This window comes from Aegilops tauschii, chromosome 2 (genome assembly GCF_002575655.3).
Source record: "Aegilops tauschii subsp. strangulata cultivar AL8/78 chromosome 2, Aet v6.0, whole genome shotgun sequence".
Classification (NCBI taxonomy): domain Eukaryota; kingdom Viridiplantae; phylum Streptophyta; class Magnoliopsida; order Poales; family Poaceae; genus Aegilops; species Aegilops tauschii.
The window spans coordinates 50,208,178-50,235,406 of NC_053036.3; the positions used below are offsets into that span (position 1 = coordinate 50,208,178).

Sequence of the window (27,229 nt, forward strand, 5' to 3'; positions counted from 1 at the left end):
AAGCACATCAGCGGTGCGATACTCTAAACTCCCACTAAATTGCATAGTTAATGATTCAAATTTAGCATGTCATAATATGTCCAATTACTTTCAACTAATTTTATTCGTATATGGTGATCTGTTGTAATGTACAGAAGATATTTCATATATATCATGACTACTTTTTAATGTTTGCTTACCGTTTTTGTAGGGCACCAGTTTCTGCTATCACTTGCAATAATTTCTTAGGTAATTTTCTGGACCAGATTTTCGGGATTAATAACACCAGTCAGTTAATATGTTACTGAAACTGTTGGTACCTCATCTGCTTTTGTGGGGGCTTAGTCTTGTTCTAAAAAATACCAATACCCACATCAAAAAATATTCAAATGTTCTGGGGTGTATAATAAATGTGTCGTGTTTTAGAACTGTATTGCAGCCATACTTGAAAAGCCATTTCTGCATGTCAATACAACCTGCGTTTCAGACATACTTGAAAAAACACCACACACACATGTCAATACCAGGGCCTCAATTAGGAAACTGGTACATACGGTTCAAATTCTTTGTCCATACAGTTCAAATTATTTGCCATCTCTATCTTCTAGAAAAAGCACAAGGGTTCACAATGCATAAATCAGCTTACTTTCAGTGATGATCAAGACTCCCAAAATGCATTTCTTTTCATGGTGAAAAGATGCTCAGGCACACATCATTGTTAGTTTTTCTCATGCCATGCTTGGTCTGTAACTAAATCTAGAAAATTCATTGGATGTTCCGCAAGTGTGCAACCGAATTTGTATGACTCACACACAAACAAATTATTCATAATGAAAATAAAATCATTGTATGTGTTTTAGGAATTATGTCATACTTATGTAGAAAGGATGGCTTCTTCTACCATATAAAGAAGTCATGATGGTAAAAAATACTAGGCAGTCTCCATGTCTAAAAGGTTGGAATGTTGAGATATTAGGAAGCGTGTTCAAAAGATTATTAGAAATTAGCGGTGGCTCAAATGTGCTCCCCACGGAATAACGACATGGACTCCAGATTTCTATGATCTGTTTGTATTTGAATTAAGAAAAAAGTAATATAATAAAAATTGTTATATGTCTTGATAAAAGTTTATAGAAATATGGACAACAATGCAGGCACATCACCACCACCACCACCACCACCACCACCACCACACACATGGATGGCTAATACAACCCTTCTAACCATTGAACTACCGGTTGAGTTCAGTAACATTTTTTTAGTTGTCAATAACATATTATTGTGTTTGATGGTCTGGTTATCAATTAAAAAGATGTGTGTTAGCTGATACGTGCATAGTTCTTGGTTATTTTAACTCTGTGAGAAGCATCTTGATTTTTTTAAAGCCCGTAGCAACGCATGGGCGTTCTACTAGTCGGTCTAGTAATTAGTACTCACGCTAATTAAGCAAGCTTGCATGCCTCAGCTGCATGCACATTGTAGCGCTAGTCAAGTGCATATGGCAGTGGGGAAAAAATCGACTGACCCAAACATAAATTTTCAATCGACTGAAAAGTAGCTAAAGTGTACGTGGACAAATTAAGCATAGGCCCATGCATGCATGACCCATGAAGTGTTAACTACTGTAGTGTTGGTCATGCGTTGCCGATTTGAGTTTGACCTCTCGTAATAAACCCTTGGTTAACAAATCCTAACACGGCCGGCCGGGACGGAAGAGCAGTTTTGACCCATCGGGATTTCACCGTCGGCGATGAACCGGCGATTTCTCTACTCGGTGCTCGACAGCTTCGCACCTGCGCGCAGGCACACGTACACGCGTCACTTCTGGCCCGATGGCTCACCAGACCGCGCGGCGCCGGCGGCGGTGGAGAAGGCTCGCCTGCCTCCCACCACCATGACCTTCCACACCCCCAACACCAACATGGACTTCATGCTGCTCAGCGCCAGCAAGGGCACGATCGTCGGCGCCGCGGAAACCAGCTTCGCCATTAGCCGCGGCTGCAGGGCCCGCACGAGCGGCGCCGGGGCCATCCTCTACGACGACATCTCAATAAATTCACACATCAGCAGCTCTATTAAATAAGGTTGGCGTACTGTTAGCATCATGTTTATCCATTCTTTGTGTAAACTTCAGAGGATATCTGTATTATACTGAAAGCATACGTGAGTTTTAACCTCCGAAACTTGTTGAAACTTTGAGAGTGGTTATCATTTACCTACTTAGGAATTGTAAGGGTATCCCGCTAAATTACTTGAAATTCTATATTCTATCACTGTTAAAGATCGTCTGCACGAGAAGATACAGACTATTTTCCCTATTCATATTCTTTTCTTGCAGAATTTTTTACCTGCGTTTTGGAATGAGAGAAGTCCACATAAGTTCCCAGCCATCGTGCCGAGGCTATGTTGTCATTCTAAGCCTTCAAGCCGTGGTAATTTGGTTTTTGTATTTGTCTGCATGTGCCACTGGTTGTACCTTGGGGCATGGTTTTCTGTTGCTCGACTCAATACTATGTTCATCCTCTTTGGATGAAGATATTAAGAGCTCTTCTAATCTTTCTTGTTTTCCTTGCAGCCGCAAAACTTCTGTGTAAGTATGGAGTTTGATGGTTATCATGCTGTGGTCTCATATTTCCTGCATTTCTCCGACCTGGTGGTCATCATGGTCATGGTCTGCGACTTTGTTATGTGGGCTGCTGCTGCCGTGTTGATGTTGAGCATCGGATACAACTCCAAAACGTAAGTTCTTTGTTTCATCCACTCCCTCTGTTCCTAAATATTTATCTTTTTAGAGATTTCAAATAGGCTACTACATACGGATGTATATAGACATATTTTAGAGTGTAGATTCACTCATTTCGCTCTGTATGTAGTCACTTGTTGAAATCTCTAGAAAGACAAATATTTAGGAACGGAGGGAGTACCTATCATGCTCTTGCCACAACTGAAAGTGATTCTTGTGGCGATGATGTCATAGTGTGCTCTCAGCCATCGAACTGGGGCATTGGAACTTAGTTGGTTGTAAAGTTATGCCTTGGAAGTGTTGTAGTTTCTTCCATTTCTTGCTGTACAGACACATCTTGTGATTTAAGTGTTTAAACTCTGAGTTGCGTGTTATTTTCTTTGTTTTCGGTCACATCCCTACTCTACCCAATGCTTCGTGGTGCCTGCCATCGTGTCGAGGCCATGTTGTGATCCCGGCCTTTGAGCTATGGTATTTGTTTTTTCTAGGGTAGGGCTTGGCTTGTGGGTTGGTCATCTGGACATACATGCTTTGTGTATGTGTGTGCGCGCGCACGCGTGCACCAAGGTTTTTGAGTCGACGAGTTGTTCTGGGGTAGAGACTCTTGACGAGTCATGCCTTGCCGATCGACTAGTCTCGACTAGTCGTCAAGGTGTTCGAGTCGATTTCTAGTTACGACTCGAAAAACAGTGGTGCACACACGTGTGATTGATGAGAACTGTACGACCTTGTCAAGCGGAGAGGCTCGTTTCCACCGATCTTGAGTTGGGTACTTTGGATGTGAACTTGGTGTTCATATTCCTAATCTCTGCTCTTTGTTCATGTTGAGTAACATAGAACCATTCATTTACTTGGTTATAGACTTGTAGATTTAGTCCCTTGACGTTGCTATGGTTGTGCTCAAATTGTGTGAAGGCTGACTACATGTTCCTACCGTTTGGAGGTGCTAATGTTTAGGTTTAGTGTGGTTCATACTCGTACTCGTGATGACGCAATGACTTCTGATTTCTGATAGTGTTGTTTTATCTTTTTGCCTAGGCTGTTCTTGAAAGCAAGGGAAATTACTACGTCCAATAGAGTTTATCTATTGCATAAAGTCTTAGAGCTGGATTAGTTACTTCACCTTGTGTTCCCATAGTGTTTGTCCAGAACTAGTTCCATTTGGCATCATGCAGTTTAGGTTGCTGGATAATGCCATAGTGGCTGTCCAGATTTAGTTCTCTGGCTACTTGGCTATTTTGTTGCCCGGTGGTTGTTGGGGATCGTAGCAGAAATTAAAATTTTCTACGCATCACCAAGATCAATTTGTGGAGTTTACTAGCAATGAGAGGGGGAGGAGTGCATCTACATACCCTTGTAGATCGCGAGCGAAAGCGTTCAAGAGAACGGGGTTGATGGAGTCGTACTCGTCGTGATCCAAATCACCGATGATCCAAGCGTCGAACGGACGGCACCTCCGCATTCAACACACGTACGGAGCGGTGAAGTCTCCCACGCCTTGATCCAGAAAGGAGGAGGGAGAGGTTGAGGAAGAAGGCTCCAACAGCAGCACGACGGCGTGGTGGTGATGGAGTGACAGTTCTCCGGCAGGGCTTCGCCAAGCTCGCGCGGAGGAGGAGAGGTGTTGGGGAGGGGAGGGGCTGCGCCTTGGATGTTGTGTTGCAGCCCTCCCCTCACCCCCTCTATTTATAGGGAGAAGGGGGAAGGGGGCCGGCCCCTCTAGATGAGATCTAGAGGGGGGTGGCGGCCAAGGGGGGAGGGAGCTTGCCCCCCAAGCAAGGGGGGCGCCCCCCCTTTAGGGTTCCCCCCAAACCCTAGGCGCATGGGCCCTAGGGGGGGTTGGCACCCAGCCCACTTAGGGCTGGTTCCCTTCCACCTACAGCCCATAAGGCCCTCCGGGGCAGGTGGACCCTCCCGGTGGACCCCCGGAACCCCTCCGGTGGTCCCGGTACAATACCGGTATACTCCCGAATATTTCCGGTGACCGTATGATGACTTCCCATATATAAATCTTCACCTCCGGACCATTCCGGAACTCCTCGTGATGTCCGGGATCTCATCCGGGACTCCGAACAACATTCGGTAATCACATACAAACCTTCCTTATAACCCTAGCGTCATCGAACCTTAAGTGTGTAGACCCTACGGGTTCGGGAATCATGCAGACATGACCGAGACACCTCTCTAGCCAATAACCAACAGCGGGATCTGGATACCCATGTTGGCTCCCACATGTTCCACGATGATCTCATCGGATGAACCACGATGTCGAGGATTCAAGCAATCCCGTATACAATTCCCTTTGTCAATCGGTACGTTACTTGCCCGAGATTCGATCGTCGGTATTCCAATACCTCGTTCAATATCGTTACCGGCAAGTCACTTTACTCGTTCCGTAATGCATGATCCCGTGACTAACTACTTAGTCACATTGAGCTTATTATGATGATGCATTACCGAGTGGGCCCAGAGATACCTCTCCGTCATACGGAGTGACAAATCCCAGTCTCGATCCGTGCCAACCCAACAGACACTTTCGGAGACACCTGTAGTGCACCTTTATAGCCACCCAGTTACGTTGTGACGTTTGGTACACCCAAAGCATTCCTACGGTATCCGGGAGTTACACGATCTCATGGTCTAAGGAAATGATACTTGACATTAGAAAAGCTTTAGCAAACGAACTACACGATCTAGTGCTATGCTTAGGATTGGGTCTTGTCCATCACATCATTCTTCTAATGATGTGATCCCGTTATCAATGACATCCAATGTCCATGGTCAGGAAACCGTAACCATCTATTGATCAACGAGCTAGTCAACTAGAGACTCACTAGGGACATGTTATGGTCTATGTGTTCACACATGTATTACGATTTCCGGATAACACAATTATAGCATGAACAATAGACAATTATCATGAACAAGGAAATATAATAATAACCATTTTATTATTGCCTCTAGGGCATATTTCCAACAGCCTCCCACTTGCACTAGAGTCAATAATCTAGTTACATTGTGATGAATCGTACACCCATAGAGCTCTGGTGTTGATCATGTTTCGCTCGTGGAAGAGGTTTAGTCAACGGATCTGCGACATTCAAATCCGTATGCACTTTACAAATGTCTATGTCTCCATTTTGAACATTTTCACGAATGGAGTTGAAGCGACGCTTGATGTGCCTGGTCTTCTTGTGAAACCTGGGCTCCTTGGCAAGGGCAATAGCTTCAGTGTTGTCACAGAAGAGAGTCATCGGCCCTGATGCATTGGGAATAACTCCTAGGTCGGCAATGAACTCCTTCATCCAGATTGCTTCATGTGCTGCCTCCGAGGCTGCCATGTACTCTGCTTCGCATGTAGATCCCGCCACGACGCTTTGCTTGCAACTGCACCAGCTGACTGCCCCACCATTCAAAATATACACGTATCCGGTTTGTGACTTAGAGTCATCCAGATCTGTGTCGAAGCTAGCATCGACGTAACCTTTTACGACGAGCTCTTCGTCACCTCCATAAACGAGAAACATATCCTTAGTCCTTTTCAGGTACTTCAGGATGTTCTTGACCGCTGTCCAGTGTTCCATGCCGGGATTACTTTGGTACCTTCCTACCAAACTTGCGGCAAGGTTTACATCAGGTCTGGTACACAGCATGGCATACATAATAGACCCTATGGCCGAGGCATAGGGGACGGCACTCATCTTTTCTCTATCTTCTGCCGTGGTCGGGCATTGAGCCGTGCTCAATCTCACACCTTGCAATACAGGCAAGAACCCCTTCTTGGACTGATCCATATTGAACTTCTTCAATATCTTGTCAAGGTATGTGCTTTGTGAAAGACCTATGAGGCGTCTCGATCTTTCTCTATAGATCTTGATGCCTAATATGTAAGAAGCTTCTCCAAGGTCCTTCATTGAAAAACACTTATTCAAGTAGGCCTTTATACTTTCCAAGAATTCTATATCATTTCCCATCAATAGTATGTCATCCACATATAATATGAGAAATGCTACAGAGCTCCCACTCACTTTCTTGTAAACACAGGATTCTCCATAAGTCTGTGTAAACCCAAACGCTTTGATCATCTCATCAAAGCGAATGTTCCAACTCCGAGATGCCTGCACCAGCCCACAGATTGAGCGCTAGAGCTTGCATACTTTGTCAGCATTCTTAGGATCGACAAAACCTTCCGGCTGCATCATATACAATTCTTCCTTAAGGAAGCCGTTAAGGAATGCCGTTTTGACGTCCATTTGCCATATTTCATAATCATAGAATGCGGCAATTGCTAACATGATTCAGACGGACTTCAGCTTCACTACGGGTGAGAAGGTCTCATCGTAGTCAACTCCTTGAACTTGTCGATAACCCTTAGCGACAAGTCAAGCTTTATAGATGGTAACATTTCCATCCGCGTCCGTCTTCTTCTTAAAGATCCATTTATTTTCTATCGCTCGCCGATCATCGGGCAAGTCTGTCAAAGTCCATACTTTGTTTTCATACATGGATCCTATCTCGGATTGCATGGCTTCAAGCCATTTGTTGGAATCTGGGCCCGCCATTGCTTCTTCATAGTTCGAAGGTTCACCGTTGTCCAACAACATGATTTCCAGGACAGGGTTGCCGTACCACTCTGGTGCGGAACGTGTCCTTGTGGACCTACGAAGTTCAGTGGTAACTTGATCATGATCGTCATCATTAACTTCCTCTCTAGTCGGTGCAGGAACCACAGAAACATTTTCTTGTGCTGCGCTACTTTCTGGTTCGAGAGGGGTCATCTCATCAAGTTCCACTTTCCTCCCACTTACTTCTTTCGAGAGAAACTCTTTCTCCAGAAAGGACCCGTCCTTGGCAACAAAGATCTTGCCTTCGGATCTGAGGTAGAAGGTATACCCAATGGTTTCCTTAGGGTATCCTATGAAGACACATTTTTCTGACTTGGGTTCGAGCTTTTCAGGTTGAAGTTTCTTGACATAAGCATCGCATCCCCAAACTTTAAGAAACGACAGCTTAGGTTTCTTTCCAAACCATAATTCATACGGTGTCGTCTCAACGGATTTCGACGAAGCCCTATTTAAAGTGAATGCGGCAGTCTCTAAAGCATAACCCCAGAATGATAGCGGTAGATCGGTAAGAGACATCATAGATCGCACCATATCCAATAGAGTGCGATTACGACGTTCGGACACACCATTACGCTGAGGTGTTCCAGGCGGCATGAGTTGTGAAACAATTCCACATTTCCTTAAGTGTGTGCCAAATTCGTGACTCAAATATTCCCCTCCACGATCTGATCGTAAGAACTTTATTTTCCTGTCACGTTGATTCTCAACCTCACTCTGAAATTCCTTGAACTTTTCAAAGGTCTCAGACTTGTGTTTCATTAAGTAGACATACCCATATCTACTCAAGTCATCAGTGAGGGTGAGAACATAACGATAGCCACCGCGAGCCTCAACGCTCATTGGACCGCACACATCAGTATGTATGATTTCCAATAAGTTGGTTGCTCGCTTCATTGTTCCGGAGAACGGAGTCTTGGTCATTTTGCCCATGAGGCATGGTTCGCACATGTCAAATGATTCATAATCAAGAGACTCCAAAAGTCTATCTGCATGGAGTTTCTTCATGCGTTTGACACCAATGCGACCAAGGCGGCAGTGCCACAAGTATGTGGGACTATCATTATCAAGCTTACATTTCTTGGCATTCACACTATGAACATGTGTAACATCACTTTCGAGATTCATTAAGAATAAACCATTGACCAGCGGGGCATGACCATAAAACATATCTCTCATATAAATAAAACAACCATTATTCTCGGATTTAAATGAGTAGCCATCTCGCATTAAACGAGATCCAGATATAATGTTCATGCTCAAAGCTGGCACTAAATAACAATTATTGAGGTTTAAAACTAATCCCGTAGGTAAATGTAGAGGTAGCGTGCCGACGGCGATCACATCGACCTTGGAACCATTCCCGACGCGCATCGTCACCTCGTCCTTTGCCAGTCTCCGCTTATTCCGCAGCTCCTGCTTTGAGTTACAAATATGAGCAACCGCACCGGTATCAAATACCCAGGAGCTACTACGAGCGCTGGTTAGGTACACATCAATAACATGTATATCACATATACCTTTGGTATTGCCGGCCTTCTTATCCGCTAAGTACTTGGGGCAGTTCCGCTTCCAGTGACCGTTTCCCTTGCAATAAAAGCACTCAGTCTCAGGCTTGGGTCCATTCTTTGTCTTCTTCCCGGCAGCTTGCTTACTGGGCGTGGCAACTCCCTTGCCGTCTTTCTTGAAGTTCTTCTTACCCTTGCCTTTTTTGAACTTAGTGGTTTTATTCATCATCAACACTTGATGTTCCTCTTTGATCTCCACCTCCGCTGATTTCAGCATTGAATATACCTCAGGAATGGTCTTTTCCATCCCCTGCATATTGAAGTTCATCACAAAGCTCTTGTAGCTAGGTGGGAGCGACTGAAGGATTCTGTCAACGACCGCGTCATCCGGGAGATTAACTCCCAGCTGAGACAAGCGGTTGTGCAACCCAGACATTTTGAGTATGTGTTCGCTGACGGAACTATTCTCCTCCATCTTACAACTGTAGAACTTGTCGGAGACTTCATATCTCTCGACCCGGGCATGAGCTTGGAAAACCATTTTCAGCTCTTGGAACATCTCATATGCTCCGTGCTGCTCGAAACGCTTTTGGAGCCCTGGTTCTAAGCTGTAAAGCATGCGCACTGAACCAGGGAGTAATCATCAACATGTGTTTGCCATGCGTTCATAACGTCTTGGTTTGCTGGGACGGGTGCTTCACCTAGAGGTGCTTCAAGGACATATGCTTTCTTGGCAGCTATGAGGATGATCCTCAAGTTCCGGACCCAGTCCGTATAGTTGCTACCATCGTTTTTCAGCTTGGTTTTCTCTAGGAACGTGTTGAAGTTGAGGTTGACATTAGCGTGGACCATTTGATCTACAAGACATATTGTAAAGATTTTAGACTAAGTTCATGATAATTAAGTTCATCTAATCAAATTATTAATGAACTCCCACTCAGACAGACATCCCTCTAGTCATCTAAGTGATACATGATCCGAGTCAACTAGGCCGTGTCCGATCATCACGTGAGACGGACTAGTCATCATCGGTGAACATCTTCATGTTGATCGTATCTGCTATACGACTCATGTTCGACCTTTCGGTCTCTTGTGTTCCGAGGCCATGTCTGTACATGCTAGGCTCGTCAAGTCAACCTAAGTGTATTGCGTGTGTAAATCTGGCTTACACCCGTTGTATGCGAACGTTAGAACCTATCACACACGATCATCACGTGGTGCTTCGGAACAACGAACCTTCGCAATGGTGCACAGTTAGGGGAAACACTTTCTTGAAATTTTAGCGAGGGATCATCTTATTTATGCTACCGTCGTTCTAAGCAAATAAGATGTAAAACATGATAAACATCACATGCAATCAAATAGTGACATGATATGGCCAATACCATTTTGCTCCTTTTGATCTCCATCTTCGGGGCGCCATGTTCATCATCGTCACCGGCATGACACCATGATCTCCATCATCGTGTCTTCATGAAGTTGTCTCGCCAACTATTACTTCTACTACTATGGCTAACGGTTAGCAATAAAGTAAAGTAATTACATGACGTTCCAGTTGACACACAGGTCATAAATAAATTAAGACAACTCCTATGGCTCCTGCCGGTTGTCATACTCATCGACATGCAAGTCGTGATTCCTATTACAAGGACATGATCAATCTCATACATCACATATATCATTCATCACATCCTTCTGGCCATATCACATCACATGACACTTGCTGCAAAAACAAGTTAGACGTCCTCTAATTGTTGTTGCAAACTTTTACGTGGCTGCTATAGGTTTCTAGCAAGAACGTTTCTTACCTATGCCAAAACCACAACGTGATATGCCAATTTCTATTTACCCTTCATAAGGACCCTTTTCATCGAATCCGATCCGACTAAAGTGCGAGAGACAGACACCCGCTAGCCACCTTATGCAACTACTGCATGTCAGTCGGTGGAACCTGTCTCACGTAAGCGTACGTGTAAGGTCAGTCCGGGCCGCTTCATCCCACGATGCCGCCGAATCAAGATAAGACTAGTAACGGCAAGTAAATTGACAAAATCGACGCCCACAACAACTTGTGTTCTACTCGTGCATAGAAACTACGCATAAACCTGGCTCTGATACCACTGTTGGGGATCGTAGCAGAAATTAAAATTTTCTACGCATCACCAAGATCAATCTATGGAGTTTACTAGCAACGAGAGGGGAGAAGTGCATCTACATACCCTTGTAGATCGCGAGCGGAAGCGTTCAAGAGAACGGGGTTGATGGAGTCGTACTCGTCGTGGTCCAAATCACCGATGATCCAAGCGCCGAACGAACGGCACCTCCGTGTTCAACACACGTACGGAGCGGTGACGTCTCCCACGCCTTGATCCAGCAAGGAGGAGGGAGAGGTTGGGGAAGAAGGCTCCAACAGCAGCACGACGGCGTGGTGGTGATGGAGTGACAGTTCTCCGGCAGGGCTTCGCCAAGCTCGCGTGGAGGAGGAGAGGTGTTGGGGAGGGGAGGGGCTGCGCCTTGGATGTTGTGCTGCAGCCCTCCCATCACCCCTCTATTTATAGGGAGAAGGGGGAAGGGGGCCGGCCCCTCTAGATGAGATCTAGAGGGGGGCGGCGGCCAAGGGGGGAGGGAGCTTGCCCCCCAAGCAAGTGGGGCGCCCCCCCTTTAGGGTTCCCCCCAAACCCTAGGCGCATGGGCCCTAGGGGGGTTGGCGCCCAGCCCACTTAGGGCTGGTTCCCTTCCACCTACAGCCCATAAGGCCCTCCGGGGCAGGTGGACCCTCCCGGTGGACCCCCGGAACCCCTCCGGTGGTCCCGGTACAATACCGGTATACCCCCCAAATATTTCCGGTGACCGTATGATGACTTCCCATATATAAATCTTCACCTCCGGACCATTCCGGAACTCCTCGTGACGTCCGGGATCTCATCCGGGACTCTGAACAACATTCGGTAATCACATACAAACCTTCCTTATAACCCTAGCGTCATCGAACCTTAAGTGTGTAGACCCTACGGGTTCGGGAATCATGCAGACATGACCGAGACACCTCCCTAGCCAATAACCAACAGCGGGATCTGGATACCCATGTTGGCTCCCACATGTTCCACGATGATCTCATCGGATGAACCACGATGTCGAGGATTCAAGCAATCCCGTATACAATTTCCTTTGTCAATCGGTACGTTACTTGCCCGAGATTCGATCGTCGGTATCCCAATACCTCGTTCAATCTCATTGCCGGCAAGTCACTTTACTCGTTCCATAATGCATGATCCCGTGACTAACTACTTAGTCACATTGAGCTCATTATGATGATGCATTACCGAGTGGGCCCAGAGATACCTCTCCGTCATACAGAGTGACAAATCCCAGTCTCGATCCGTGCCAACCCAACAGACACTTTCGGAGACACCTGTAGTGCACCTTTATAGCCACCCAGTTACGTTGTGACGTTTGGTACACCCAAAGCATTCCTACGGTATCCGGGAGTTACACGATCTCATGGTCTAAGGAAATGATACTTGACATTAGAAAAGCTTTAGCAAACGAACTACACGATCTAGTGCTATGCTTAGGATTGGGTCTTGTCCATCACATCATTCTCCTAATGATGCGATCCCGTTATCAATGACATCCAATGTCCATGGTCAGGAAACCATAACCATCTATTGATCAACGAGCTAGTCAACTAGAGGCCCACTAGGGACATGTTATGGTCTATGTGTTCACACATGTATTACGATTTCCGGATAACACAATTATAGCATGAACAATAGACAATTATCATGAACAAGGAAATATAATAATAACCATTTTATTATTGCCTCTAGGGCATATTTCCAACAGTGGTTTCTTTGTGCATTGTTTGTTTCATGGTGTTGCCAAACTGTTGGCTACTGTTGATATTGATGAAAATTACTCATTTATCTCTTGTCTGCAGCCATGGACTTTGCAATGCAATGAGTTATTCAGCCGGAGCAGTATGCCAAAGATGCCTATCTTTTTGGACTTGCTGTTTAGTTGGTATTTTGCTTTGAGACGCCAACGCACTGAACCGAAGGATCTCGATGGTGCCGAGTGTAGTCGAGGACCCGAAGTTGCAGTTCTAAGCATGGTAACCCTGGTAGTTTACCAAGATGTACATTCTTGCCACCATACAGATTCTTGCACTAGTAAATAGTACATTTGCTCGCTGAGAAAAATTTCTGTACATTATTTCTTCTTCTTCTTCTTCTTCATGAATGCAATTTTGGAATGAACAAGACAACTTCATTCTTTGTTGAATATTATTGTACTGCCATTATGCATGCAATTCTTCCCAACGTGTTATGCTGCCGAAATTTCTAGTGAATATTCCCCCGACTTGTCAAAATCTGGGCCCTTTTTTGTCAACATTTTAAACCATGGGTTGGTTTGCCGCAATAACTAGACCCTTTTTTGTAAAGATCTCAAACTAGATGGGCAGTTCTATGAGAGCTCGTTTTGTGGGAGCTCTGAAAATACCGTAATTAGGGGGAGGGGGGCAGTTGCAAGTCAACCATCGACTCGCAACCTCTCCAGATTTTATCCTAACATGTTTAAGGACAGAGACTACGACTCACCCAGTGATGCAAACATTGCTCGCAGGCAGAAGGCAATATCATCATTCGGAAGAGAAACCTCTTCGTCGCTCTCAGCGTACGGGACAATAGTTGGGATGCCCCCATGCAACTCAGGAGACACACGGCTGTCAGAGGAGATATAACATGCCAACCCTATGAACCACACACTTCTGGTAACTATGTTACAAGTTTCATACGACGCCTTACTCTCCCTACAAACATGTGATGTGGGAAAGAAAACATGGCTAGTAGTAGTCTCAAACTAAGCCTTCAAGCCGTGGTAATTTGGTTCTTGTATTTGTCTGCATGTGCCACTGGTTGTACCTTGGGGCATGGTTTTCTGTTGCTCGACTCAATACTATGTTCATCCTCTTTGGATGAAGATATTAAGAGCTTCTCTAATCTTTTCTTGTTTTCCTTGCAGCCACAAAGCTTCTGTGGAAGTGTGGAGTTTGATGGTTATCCTGTTGTGGTCTCATCTTTCCTGCATTTCTCCGACCTGGTGGTCAGTGATGGGCGACCAGCTGAGCACAACCAATAGGATCGCCTCTTACGGATCGCCCCATGATCCAACGATTCGGAGCCGTCCTTGTGATGCAATGGCGCGGAGCCTGCACGCAGCCTGCCCGCCGAATTCCTTCTAGAAGACCACATCCGAGGGCTGTCGCTTGGCGCCAGGGTATCATCGGACGGCTGACATTCGAAGCTAGGGTTAGGGTTTTGAGCTGGTCAACGGGGTTTTGAAGGCTTGACTCAGCATAACTAATTTAAAAAAAAAATCAAAAAATATGAAACATTCGCCGTTTGTCGTTTTATAAGACACACTAACGAGGAAAAATACTAAACTTGGTCTATGGTCATTTTAATGAAAAACCCTAGCTGGCACGATCGAGGTCAAATGAGCACAATTAATTAAAACAAACAAAAAATATATAATACATACACACAATGTTGGCTTATGTGACATGTTACCAACCAAAAATCATAAACTTGGTCTATGGTCATTTTCATGAGAAAACCTTCACACATATGAGCTATCACGTACAAGATTTCATGGAGTTCAAGGAGAGGAGGTAGGGTTACCTTCTATTTTTTGAAAAAATTTGAACTTCTTCAAAATCTTGTCAAGGTATGTGATTTGTGAAAGTTCTATTAAGCGTCTCGATCTATCCCTATAGATCTTGATGCCCAATATATAAGTAGCTTCACTGAGGTCTTTCATTGAAAAACTCTTATTCAAATATCCTTTTATGCTATCCAAAAATTCTATATCATTTCCAATCAACAATATGTCATCCACATAATATTTAGAAATGCTATAGAGCTTCCACTCACTTTGTTGTAAATACAATCTTCTCCAAAAGTCTGTATAAAACCATATGCTTTGATCATCTCATCAAAGCGTATATTCCAACTCCGAGATGCGTGCACCAGTCCATAAATGGATCACTGGAGCTTGCACACTTTGTTAGCACCTTTATGATCGACAAAACCTTCTGGTTGCATTATATACAACTCTTCTTTAAGAAATCCATTAAGGAATGCAGTTTTGACGTCCATTTACCAGATTTCACAATCATAAAATGCGGCAATTGCCAACATAATTCGGACAGACTTAGGCATCGCTACGGGTGAGAAGGTCTCATCATAGTCAACTCCTTGAACTTGTCGAAAACCTTTCGCGACAAGTCGAGCTTTGTAGATAGTAACATTATCATCAGCGTCAGTCTTCCTCTTGAAGACCGGCGCGGGAGACAGCGGCAGCGACGGCGCGCGACGGGGGCGCGCGAGTGAGAGTGTGTGAGGGGGAGAGTGAGGTCGAGCGCGGGCCGGAGCATGGATAAGGTGCCCATAGTAGTAGCACCTGTATGTAGAAAGCGCTACTGCTACGTACAATAGCAGTAGCGCTTTCTACATACAAGCGCTACTACTATGCCTGGCCTGCCGGCAACGGTTTGGCAATTGTAGTAGTAGCGTGTTTTATGAACACAGTGATCTAGGTTTTTCCCGAGGGTTTTTGGAATATTTGAAAATTTATAGGGTAAAGAGGGGGTGCGGGAGGCCACCGAGGTGGGCACAACCCACCTGGGCGCGCCTGGGCCCCTAGGCATGCCCTGGTGGGTTGTGCCCCCCTCTGGGCACCCCCAGGTGCTGCTCTGACCCATCCTGGGTGTTCTGGTCCATAAAAAAATTACAAAAAGTTTCGCCGTGTTTGGACTCTGTTTAATATTGATTTTCTGCGATATAAAAAAAAGCAAAAAACCTAGCGGGGTTTTCTCTCGCCTGTGCCGGAGAGGGGGACGAGGGGAACGGCGAAGATAGAACGGTTTCCGAACGGGAAGTGGGACCGAACGGCGACGGCATAGAACGCACCGTCTCTCCCTATCCCCTCCCTGGTCGGTCGCTCGTACCACGTGGTGCGATCTGATCGCGAGATGGACGGCTGGGGCGTGGGTCGTTTTGTCTTTCGTGTCGGACACGGACCCGCCCGGGTCGTTGAAACCGGCCCGGACTCAACTCTGCCTGATTCAAGAGGGGGCAGGGATCTAGGGAAGGTAGACGTCCTACTTACCGGCGCAGATACAAGCGGATCCCGCGGTGCGACGCGGGGGAGGAGGAGGAAGCCGAAAAGGTGCAGGACGGATGCAAAAGCGTGCTGTGCGAGGGGTGCAAGAAGGTGCTGGTGGAGTGCGAGGAAGAGCGGGATGGGGAGGGTCCGGAGGGGTGCGGCGACCGGCTCATGGCCCGGTGCAGGTTGCGGAGCCGGAGCGAGACGAGCTTCGCCGGCTGGAAGGACTTGGCTGACGCGTCCTACATGTACACCCGAGCCGGAAGCTGTACGTACTATACCATGCTAACTACTCTATTTTGCTCCACCACTACTATGCTCCCCCAAATAACTCAAACCAATGATTCTAATTGCTTCGATGACAATGCAGGGAGAAAAGCGGTGCAGGCATACGACGAGTTAGCCGCCTATTCTCTCTGGGTAAAATATCGTTTCAAGTTATGTTTTAGAATTGGTGTTAATTACTCCTAGTTACTTATTTTTGGAGAGTTTCATCTGATGATCGCTGTATATTGGTGCGATGCAGAGAGGAAGCGAGCGCTGTGCATTGCTGCAGAGACGAAGCGAGCTGAGCGCGGGGTCGGCGCTGCTCCGTTCGGCGAAATGCTACGCCGAGATCGAGGAGAAAAGCGAGGAGGACGTCGCCGCCATGAAGCTCGCCCTGGAGGAGGCCCTCGCGCTGTTCGTCAGGCACGGCGACCAGCGGCTGGCCGCCACCGCCTCCTCCGACCTGGCCGAGTTTCACCTGGACCGTAACGACCTCCCGAACGCGCTCCTCTTCTACAAGCGAGCCACCGAGTACTACGGCACCGCCGCCAACCGGCGCTCCAACCGCTTCTGCAGGTTCAGAGCTCAGCTTGTCACCTATCTGCTGGCCAACGAGGAGGCGCTTCGCGCCAATGGAGCGCTGCCGATTCGCGACTACAAACGGAAGTGCGTCAGGTACATGAAGCCCAGCGATCCTAATTGGCTTCTTCTGCTGGGCCAGCTGCTCGGCACCAGCAGCGTAGCGCACGACTATCATCCTTCTTCTTGATTTGGTAGCCATCTACTTGTATGTATAAAGACTAGAATTGTGTGTGTGTGTCAAATACTATGTGCGAAAAGGCGTGGTAGCAGCCGGAAATCCCGGCCCTCGGTTATCCCGTGCGTTGAGCCCCGCCAAGATTCGCGCCCTATTCTGATAAGCCACAGAGGATTTGCAGTGTCCAGGCCATAATTATTCTAATATAGGTGCTCAACTTCAACAGCGGTATACTATTGACAAGACAAGTCCCATCACTTTACCCCATGCCATGTCTCTCACTGCTAAAAGCTGTCTCACATGCAGACATGCAGCTCAGCGCATGCACGAGCGAAGCTCTCTCTCACATACCTTTTACCAAAAATAACATCTCTCTCACACATGTTCTCTTTCCCACTTCTAAAAGAAACGTTCTTTCTCTCACTTCTCTGAAAAAGCCGATTTCTCTCTCATACAGTCACCTGCTATCTCTCTTCAGATTTTAAAAGAAAATATTTTCTCTGTGTAAATATCCCATGCAAGTCCCAGGTTCTCTCACTCAAAAGGATGCAATGCAATCGATACTTCTCTCTGGGTCAGCTGCAAGTCTCTCTCTCTCTCTTAATCTTCTGAAAAAACTTGCACAACGGCGCTCTGTCTCTCTGCTTCAGTTCCTGGCAAACTCACGTCACTACAGTACCTGCATGTAGACAGCAGAGAGATGACAGGTCAGTACCTTGCATGTGGACAACAGAGAGAGCGCACGTCAGTACCTGCATGCAATCAGCACCTGCTAATGACACTACAGCAAAATGGCCTGGTCCAGATCTCGAGCAAACGTTGTCTCGACGGACGGGGTGATAACCGGGTGCCTAGACACCCGGGTGCTGAAAATCCATTCTCATACTATGTGTATGACTTGCATATATTTGGACTTGGACTTGTAATTAGAGAGTTATAAGTGTACACGTGTAATTCCCGGCTTATGATACTTAATATGTGGGTAGCCAAAACATACTATATACTAGCTAGACGAAACTCACATGCATATTGTCGACCCGTGGTCGAATATTTTGTCAGATGGCCGACAGGTTAATTTTGTCATCTATTCAATATACCTAAGATGAGCCCACATAGTCATGTGTTGGCAATTTAGGACTTTGCCTTGAACCTCGTTAAGAAGTCACATTGCCATCCCTGACAGATTGATCATTGCGCATCGAAACTTTAAAAGTGGTATCGCATAGAGGTTTAGGGGCCAGATGAGGAGGAGGAAGAATAATGTTATTGGACCTGTCACGAGCGGTACCTCACATGCTCACATAGGAGGAAGAAGAATAATGTTATTGAACACCATTTGTAGCAATGTTCTGCTCAGGTTCGTCATGCACTAGAAATGCCACAGTAAACTCACTTACAACGACAGCTCCGATATAATGAACACAGTTATGATATAATGAAGTGAGCAGAAGAAAGGTCATGTCTTTATCTTCCCGCTTTGACCTCTAGCCGACCTATTTCCATGATCACTTGGTTGAATGCGTTGACGTGCGTAGTAAGGTTTGTCCCTTCCTGCATCCTCAAACCACATATATAACTGATATTCTAGATACGACTTGTTGGGATCCTATTTTATTAAACCATTTAGTGTTCATCAGGATTCTTTTATAAAAAAACGATCTATTGTGGATGACATTCTTTCTTTACATGAGTAATGCACCATGCTCATGTTAAAAAGCAACTGGGGCCTGTAACTAAACTTGATTTTGAGAAGGCGTACGACATGGTCAATCGAGACATTCTTATTGCATGCCACCAAGTTAGATGTTTTAATTTTAAATGACGCAATTGGGTAAAACAAGATTTACATAATTGCACCATGTCCATTTAGATTAATGATAAAGTAGGCCCCTATTTCCAAATTGCTAAGGGGGTCAGACTGGGTGACCCCCTCTTTCCTTTTTTTTTCAACATTGCAGCTGAATGTTTGACCAAAATGATTCTTAAATCTCAAAGTAATGATATGATTGTGGGAACTGCCCCTAAATGCGAGCACTAGGACTTGAACCCTGGTGGGCTGGGGATATCACTGTCCACCTAACCATCCAACCACAGGTTGGTTCGCTCAAATATATGTTTTCCGTATACATTTAAAATATGTTTTTACATGTTAAACATTTTTCAAATACATAACATTTTTTGGAAATATATGATTTGATGTCAACTTTTTTCATACAGGTCATAAATTTTGGTATACATCTGAAACATTATTGTTATACACAATTAACTTTTTTAATTACATGATTAATTTTTTTTCATATACATGTTTTTGAACATTCTCCTAATATGCGGTGAGCATTTTGTCAAGAACATATTTCTGAAAGTGTGTACACTTTTTTAAATGTACCCTATACTTTATTGAATGGAACAAACATTTGCTTTATGAATTACGAAACATTTTTTACATTGTATAAACATATTTTTAAATGTCACATACACTTTTTTGAGTCATGTGAGCATTTTTAAATGTAAAAAAGATCTTTGTTTATTGCTATCATCATTTTTTATAATTACGCTAATTTTTATTTACGCTGTGTTAACAATTTCCAAATTTGTGGTTTTTAAATTATTAAGTGCATTTATGTTTTGAAATGTATGTATTTAGAATATTTTAGAAAATAAAAACAAAAGAGAAGAAAAAAGTATTAACCTGCAAAGCTACTTGGGCTGGTCCATTAGTTGCGAGGCTTCGGCGAGACACAGCTGCTCCTGTTGTTGCTGCAGGACACGCGAGAACTCGAGAACTCGAGAAGTGTTGTTGCCGCACATGCGCAAACGCCGGTCACGCCCACAACTAGCAACGAGAGAGTTGAGCGGTTGAGGGAGAAGGCAGGCGAGGAACCACCTGCCCGCACCTTGTGGTGTCCTACTCTCCCAACCGGACGAGCTCAGCTTCTATCTTGGCTGCCAAGTGCCAAGCATGGACTGTGCTTTCACCGTCCAAATCTTGTTAGCTCAAGACTCGCTATTTCTCTCCATTGAAAACTGCTCGATGGTATTACTAACTTGACAGAGAGTGACCTCGTGTCGGCGGGAAAAAAACGCGTACGTTTCTCTGCTGCCAGCCGTGTTGTTTTCACGGCGCAGGAGCATAATTAGAGTAAATTCCGGTTTTTACCCTCTATTTTGACATTTTTGATACTAATTACCCAAGTTAGCAGGATTTCATCCGTTTTACCCCATTTAGCAAAATTGTTGCCATAGTTTACCCTGTGTAATATTTTGGGAGCATTCTGACCGGCAGGTCCAATTGTGTTGTCCCAATTTAACCTGTTTAATATTTTTGGAGTTGGTGGTGTTCTCCTATCATTTAAAAAACAGATCATTCTCCTATTATTTGCAACAGATCATGGAAATACAATGCGAAAAATTTGTGTTATTGCGACTACTTTTGCCTATTTGTTCCTTGGGTCATGATGTCAATTCATCTCCTGATCATGCTCTTTTGTCAAATAGATTGTATTTATGCTTCACACTACTGTCAAAACTGATTAGCATCATCTTGTCCTCAATGGATTCAAGCAGCTATCACAAACCATAAAACTCATCCTCCATCTCTGTGCCTTACAACCACTGGAGGAGATCACCCCGAACGAATTGATTTCAGAGCAATTCTGGCAAAGGTTCAGCAAACTGAAGAAGAAAAAGAATTTCGTCAATATTCAAAATGTTGAAAAAAACATAAAATCAACGTACCTCAGTTGCAGAAGGGTGCCATGTAGACACGTGATCTTCTAATAAACATCTTAGTTATAAGCACAGCTTGATGGGGTCCTTACTATGTCGCCAAACTAGGAAGAAGAACTGAGCACAACTTGATGGGGTCACGTACATGATTTGTTTTTGAAGTATATCAAATTCAGAGGACTAGGCCAACGTCGGCGAGCTTGACGGAGCCATCGGATTCCACGGGGTCGTTTCTTGCCTTGATGTTCCAGCCATGCAACCGTGCTCGAGGATGTACGAAATTGCACGACCGGCCCCTCAGCACCCTCCACCGCCGTCGTCGTCGCCACTACCGCACAATACCTAACCCTAGGTTCGAGCGAGCCTGACGGGTGTGTGCGGTTGGAAGCCTGGACGATGCAATCGATTGGGTGCGAGCAACGCAAGCGAGAACGGCTGGAGGCGAGCATGATGCGTGGCCGACTCGGGCGTTGTGCGTTGGACGCAACGTGTGCAAGCTCCATCAGGCCGGTCCCAGTCGAGAGAAGTTGCGAGGACCGGTTCAGCAAGGAGAAAAAATAGGTAGAAAAAAAGCGTCGATGTGGCATGCCAGCTGGACCTAACATTTGGGATCTACCGGTCGGAATGCTCATAAAATTTTAAACAGGATAAATTATGGCAGAACTTTTGTTAAATGGGGTAAAACGGATGAAATCTCATTAAATGAGGTAATTAGTGTTAAAAATGTCAAAATAGGGGTAAAAACCAGAATTTACTCGCATAATTAACTAACCGGCCACACCACGAACGTTATCCGGATAAAACGGTGACAACAACCGCTGCACCGGCCATGATCAATACAGTAGCTTCCTGTTGAGTTCGTACAAAAAGTTGGTTGGGATCTGGTGTGGTTCTTGCACGCAGGCAGGGCGTACGATTTCATTCGCCTTTGCGTCGTGACACGTACGCACCGCTACCACTTTGCCTGGGATAATGTTATTAATAGTAGTAGAGTCAAATTCACAATGCGCAGTCCAAGTTCCATCACCATTCTGTTATCCGTCTGAGCTGATGACACGGTGCACTAGCCAGCAATCCTTGTTTCGTTGTTTGACCACAATCAGGTGCTAATTAGTTATCTCGCGATCTGTCGATGGCTCCATCCACATGGCTCCTCTGCATGTGCCACACCCGGAAAAGAAGCTGAACCACAAAAGGTTCCATCGATCTCCTCTCTCTGTCGCAGAAACATTTTATTGTGATGATGGGTACAGGGTGATAGACGGAAAAGGAAGGCGTGGAAAGAAATAGATTTCACGGGACGCACCTCGCGAGGGCGGTTGAAGTAGCTAGACTTGCCAGGAGTTTCACCTTTGGTAAAACCGACATACCTCCTGCTTCAATTGGATTAGATTCAAATGAATCAACAAATATTCAGATTGGATAGATAAATCGATTGATTTTCTCTTGCCATTTATTACAGTAGCATATACTGAAGTCCCATTCGTCAACGAACCGTACGTGATAGAAATGGCCGGTAGTATCACACCCAAAATCACTCCTTACCTTCTTTAATTAAGTCGCCAGCCAGTCAAGGCATGAGATATCTACGAGAATCAACCAATTGAACATATAAAGGATGAGCCCCCTGCTAGACACAACCAGGCCATCCACGTCGGCTATGAATAGTGGCCGAGGCAGCCACTCCGCGCCCGCCGCACGCTCGACGTGCAGGACGTCGTGACCCCACGCCCGTCCGCTTTCTCCTCGATCCCCACTCTTTTCCCCCCTCCTGGTTGTCCACGACCGTAACAGCTCGGCCCCGGACGTTGCTTTCCCACTCTCTTTCCTTTTTGCTTGCGTATCATTTCATTGATAGAAGAAGTTAAGAGTGAGTACAGAAAGTGGTACAACGCATGACATGAACGCATGAGGCATGAACCATGTATAAATCTACTGGTTACGTATACTTGTATTTTGCATGCTCAAATCAAAGCTATTGCAAATTTATTGTGCATGTTCTTGTGAATGCCACAGCGCTCAGTCGTTTTTGTGTGAGACCACGCCGTATGAGTTTTTGCGGGGCACAACGCGCCAGATTAGCATCGATAAAAGTAAAAAAAACGTGTTATATTTGATACGGAGGGAGTAGCATCTGCAAAGATTTAAAATGGTAGTAGCCAAATCCATGGCCGCTCATCCAAAATGGACATGTCTTTTGATCCCCGCGCATGTCCTCATCGTTTTTGACGGACCGTAACAGCTCGGCCCCGGACGGTGCTTTCCTACCCTGGGTGGCCAGCGCGACGAAGGTTCCGGCATTGCGATCGGCGTGTCTAAATCGTACCGGGGGAGCCCAACCCTAGCCGCCCCTCCTCCCAACCCTAGCCACCTCTCCTCAGCCCCCCCTCTTCCCTTCCTCCACTAGTGCAGAACCGGGCTATAGCACCGGTTCGTAAGGCTCTTTAGTGCCGGTTCTGTAACCGGCACTAAAGGGTGGGGACTAAAGGTCCCCCCTTTAGTACCGGTTCTGCACGAACCGCCGCTAAAAGGCCACCACGTGGCACGAGCCAGCGCCGGGGACGGGGAGCCCTTTAGTACCGGTTGGTAACACCAACCGGTACTAAAAGATTTGGGGGTTTTGGGTTCATGATTTTTTTCCCTTTAATTTTGTGTTTTCCATTTAATTCTTTTTCGTTTGCTGGTATTTTATGATACTACATATTGCACACGTTATGTATATATATAAATAGAATTTCTCGTAGAACCGATCATACATATATATATATATATATATATATATATATATATATATATATATATATATATATATATATATATATATATAGAAAGTCTATTAGTAACCCAGGGTGAAGAATTACTCATTCCTCACCCGGGTCGAACGGCCGCACCCAACCGAGACCCTGGCTCCATCGCAATCGCTCTACATGGCTCAAGCCGCACCGCTGTCCGGTCAAGCTTTTTTTTTCAAGGCGACGGTTAACCCACTCTTCCCGTCGATCAAAAGTAAAAAAAAAGAAAAGAAAAGAAGAATGGATAACCCCGGCATTTTGGATCTAAGCGGCGAGCAGTTTTTCGGAGGCGAGCGGCGGGAGGTTTCGACGGCGAGCTGCCGGCAGCTGCTGCTGGACACGGATGCGTGTGGCACTGGTGGTGCCCCGTTTGCCGGAGGCAGCACCGAGGCGAGCGGCCGGTGCTGCAAGAGGCTTCACGGCGGGTGGCGGCCTCTTCGGCGGCGACAGTGTGGCGGCCCGTGGCGATGGACGAGGACCATGGCCCGACCTCCTTCTCCATAACCCGCACCCGCGCTCCCCTATTTTGGCCGCTGGACTCTCGTCGCCACGGCGGCGGCGGCCCCTGCCTCTACTCCACGCTCCTCTTCTCTTCGTCGCGCACGGCGGCATAAGGAGGGGTTCTGATGGGAGCAAGGCTTGCGACCCCTCCGTCACAACTGCTCCGGAGCCCGGACAAAGCCGAGGCCGTCTCTGTGAACTCTCCAGCGAGCTGACCATTGCCCTCCTCCATCTAAGATGCAAGGTAGCAGCAGCAACACAGGTTCCATGGCCTCTGTCGCATAGCTGCCACCCAAGCCGTCCCCAGGTTCTCTCTCTCTCTCAATGCTTGTCTGTATCTTCTTATTAGTCACTTTGCTACTGCCATTTAGATTAATTAGCATATTATATAGGAAGAGAAGTGTGCACCAAGCCTCATCAGTGAAGTGATAAAGAATTGCAATCATATCTGACTACCTTAGACATTTACTTACTTGCTAGGTTCATGCTTCGGATGTGCTTTCTTGTATAAGGTTGTTCCCAGTAAGGAAACATCTACTGTATATTCAGGATATAGGAGAATGTTTTCTCACTCAAGTTCAGGTTGGGTTGTTGATTAAATATCAGGCTGCTGAGGCGGGGGTAGACAGACCCAGGGGGGCCTTCTAACTCCCTCCTTTAATCTCCTATTGCTCTCCCCATCATTTGCCAAACATGCCGTATATGAGGTGCTCTGTTTGATGGTAGCCTGAACCCTGAAGCAAAACCAGAACCATTGGTATTCCGAATGTTAGGACTGTTGTTTGAATGCTCTTCGGTTTATTAGTCCCAAATTTTGGTTTGCATCAGCCGCTTCAGGAGATGGCCATGGTGCGCCACAAAATTAGCTTGATCTTAAGATAGTACGAGTAGGCATACTCCCTAGCTCCTAGTGTAGCAGGCTGTACTATGCAGCTATCTGATTGGAATTCGGAACTATTGTCTTTGGTAGTTCCAACAAATCAGGGATTTAGTATAAAGCTTATGGGTGTTTTTCTGTATTCGAGTTTGCTCTCCTTAGTACAGGGATAGCTTTGCCTCCAAAATATATAGTGATAACTTTACAAACCAATGAAAAAAAATTTGTTTGCTCAAAGTTCCACCATTGTCCTGTTCAAACTGTAATATTTAGATGACATGAATCGTGATCTAAGAGTTCAGTTCGGATTCAAGGCGTGGAGAAAAATAATAATCAAATAGACTTATGACCATCACCGTGTTCACTTTGTTTTGGTTTCAGCTAGCCTGATGTCTCTGCGTAAATATTGAATTAGCTGCCTGAAACTTTCTTCATAACATGAAAATTTATGAAGGGCTACCAGGTCATCTATAACTGGATTAAGGAAGTGCTGAGTTAGCTCAAACAGTCTCCACATAGATTACTGGATAAATAAGAAATTTTATGAAGTAATAACTTCAAAAAGGAAATCCCAGTGCACTTTTACTTATCACTTGCTATGACCATAGTAATACAATCAGTATGGCCCCCTCTCCATCAAATTATATGAGTATGTGTCTTATTCTCCCATCCAATATATCTGCTCGAATTATGTGTTTATTTGCTGTTTTCATATAGAACTTCTGTTCTTGTATAATATTTTAACATCACTGGCAATCATTGTTAGGGTGCGGTGGTGGTTGGCATTCTGTTTGATGCGGGCTGCATCTACTCCCACGACAACGGTCAGCAACTAGGTGTTCACCATCGGAGTTCTTCAGTATCGCCCCCTCTCCGTCATGTATGTGTAGTTTACTCTCCCATGCCAAGTATCTGCTTGAATTAAGTTAGATTCAGTAAGAAAATTGGTTAGCTAAATTTAGATGGATTGTGTCCCCAAGTGCAGAGCTGAAACATTATGTATTTTATTTTGGTCTCGTCCCCAAATATATTTGTTTTGGGCATAGCTATCCTACAAGCTTAGTACTCGGGCTGTCATAATTTCTTTTGCGTAGTTTGTATGTGCTTAGTCAGATATCTTATTGGTTTTGTTCATAGATAGAGTCATTTATTGAACCATCAAACAGAGCACCTCATCTATGGCCTGTTTGATGGTGGCCTGAAGAAAAACAAGAACCATTGGTATTCGGATTGGTTAGGAGTGTGGCTCGATTCATCTTCATTTTAATAGTCCCAAATTTGATTGCATCAGCCGCTTCAGGAGATGTTCATGTGCGCCACAAAATTAGCTTGATCTGACAATAGTACGAGGCTACCAGCCAGCTACTCTGTAGCTCCCAGTGTAGCTGGCTGGACTATGCAGCTATTTAATTGGCGTTCAGAACTAGTGCCTTTGGTAGTTCCAGCAAATTGGGGATTCAGTAGCGCACTTCCGTTTTTGAGTTTGCTCTCGTTAGTACAGGGATAACATTGCCTCCTAAATATATAGTGATAGCTCTACGACCAAACTGTAATTGTTGGCTGAAGGTTCTACAATTGTCCTGTCCAAACTGTAATATTTAGATAACATGAATTATGATCCCAGAGTTCAGTTTTGATTTTCAGGAGTGCGAAATAACTATAATATCTGCTTGTATTAAGTTAGATTCTATAAGAAATATAGTTTCCTGAATTTGGATGGATTACGTCCCCAAATGCAGAGCTGAAGCATTTTGTATACTATTTTGATCTCGTCCCCGGATGTATGGTGTTTTGGGCATAGCTCTCCGACAAGCTTAGTACTCAGACTGTCATATTTTGTTTTCCCCAGTTGTATGTGCTTGGTCAGAGTTTTTTCTTGTTTTTGTTCATAAATAGTGTCATTTCTAATTTAACTTTACTCGACATGTACATGTCAATTCATAGTTTATGACTATGGTTATACATTCATATTACTTTGCGCCCATCTCCTTATAATAAGAAAATGCTATTGTTTCCATCCTCCATTGATTACGGGAGGAAGAGTGTTCAGCGTTGTCATATACCACACACGTGATGTCTTAAAAAGCTTGATACAGTGCATGATTGAGGCGGGGAGGGGGGGAGTATTAGTACCATTTCACACAACCAAACCTACCCTAGGGCCCTTTATAAACTCTTTTGTAAACTCTCTAGTTTAGAGCTCCTTCTCTTTGCGGTTACTCTATAACCTTTTCCTCAGTCATGGGGAGAGAAGGAATAGGGTGATACTCCAGCATTTAATTGTAAA

At 45.2% G+C, this 27,229-nt stretch overlaps 2 long non-coding RNA genes across 2 annotated transcripts; both read left to right on the plus strand.

Annotated features, from left to right (window-relative positions):
• The first annotated feature begins 757 nt into the window (after window positions 1-757).
• On the plus strand, window positions 758-13,389 carry LOC109761874 (uncharacterized). Its single transcript, XR_012201739.1, has 3 exons — window positions 758-2,411; window positions 2,555-2,718; window positions 12,793-13,389. It is a non-coding gene; the product is annotated as an uncharacterized lncRNA (long non-coding RNA).
• Window positions 13,390-24,107: 10,718 nt separating this feature from the next.
• Window positions 24,108-26,835, plus strand: LOC120974924 (uncharacterized). Its single transcript, XR_006670990.2, has 2 exons — window positions 24,108-24,372; window positions 25,709-26,835. It is a non-coding gene; the product is annotated as an uncharacterized lncRNA (long non-coding RNA).
• The last annotated feature ends 394 nt before the right edge of the window (window positions 26,836-27,229 follow it).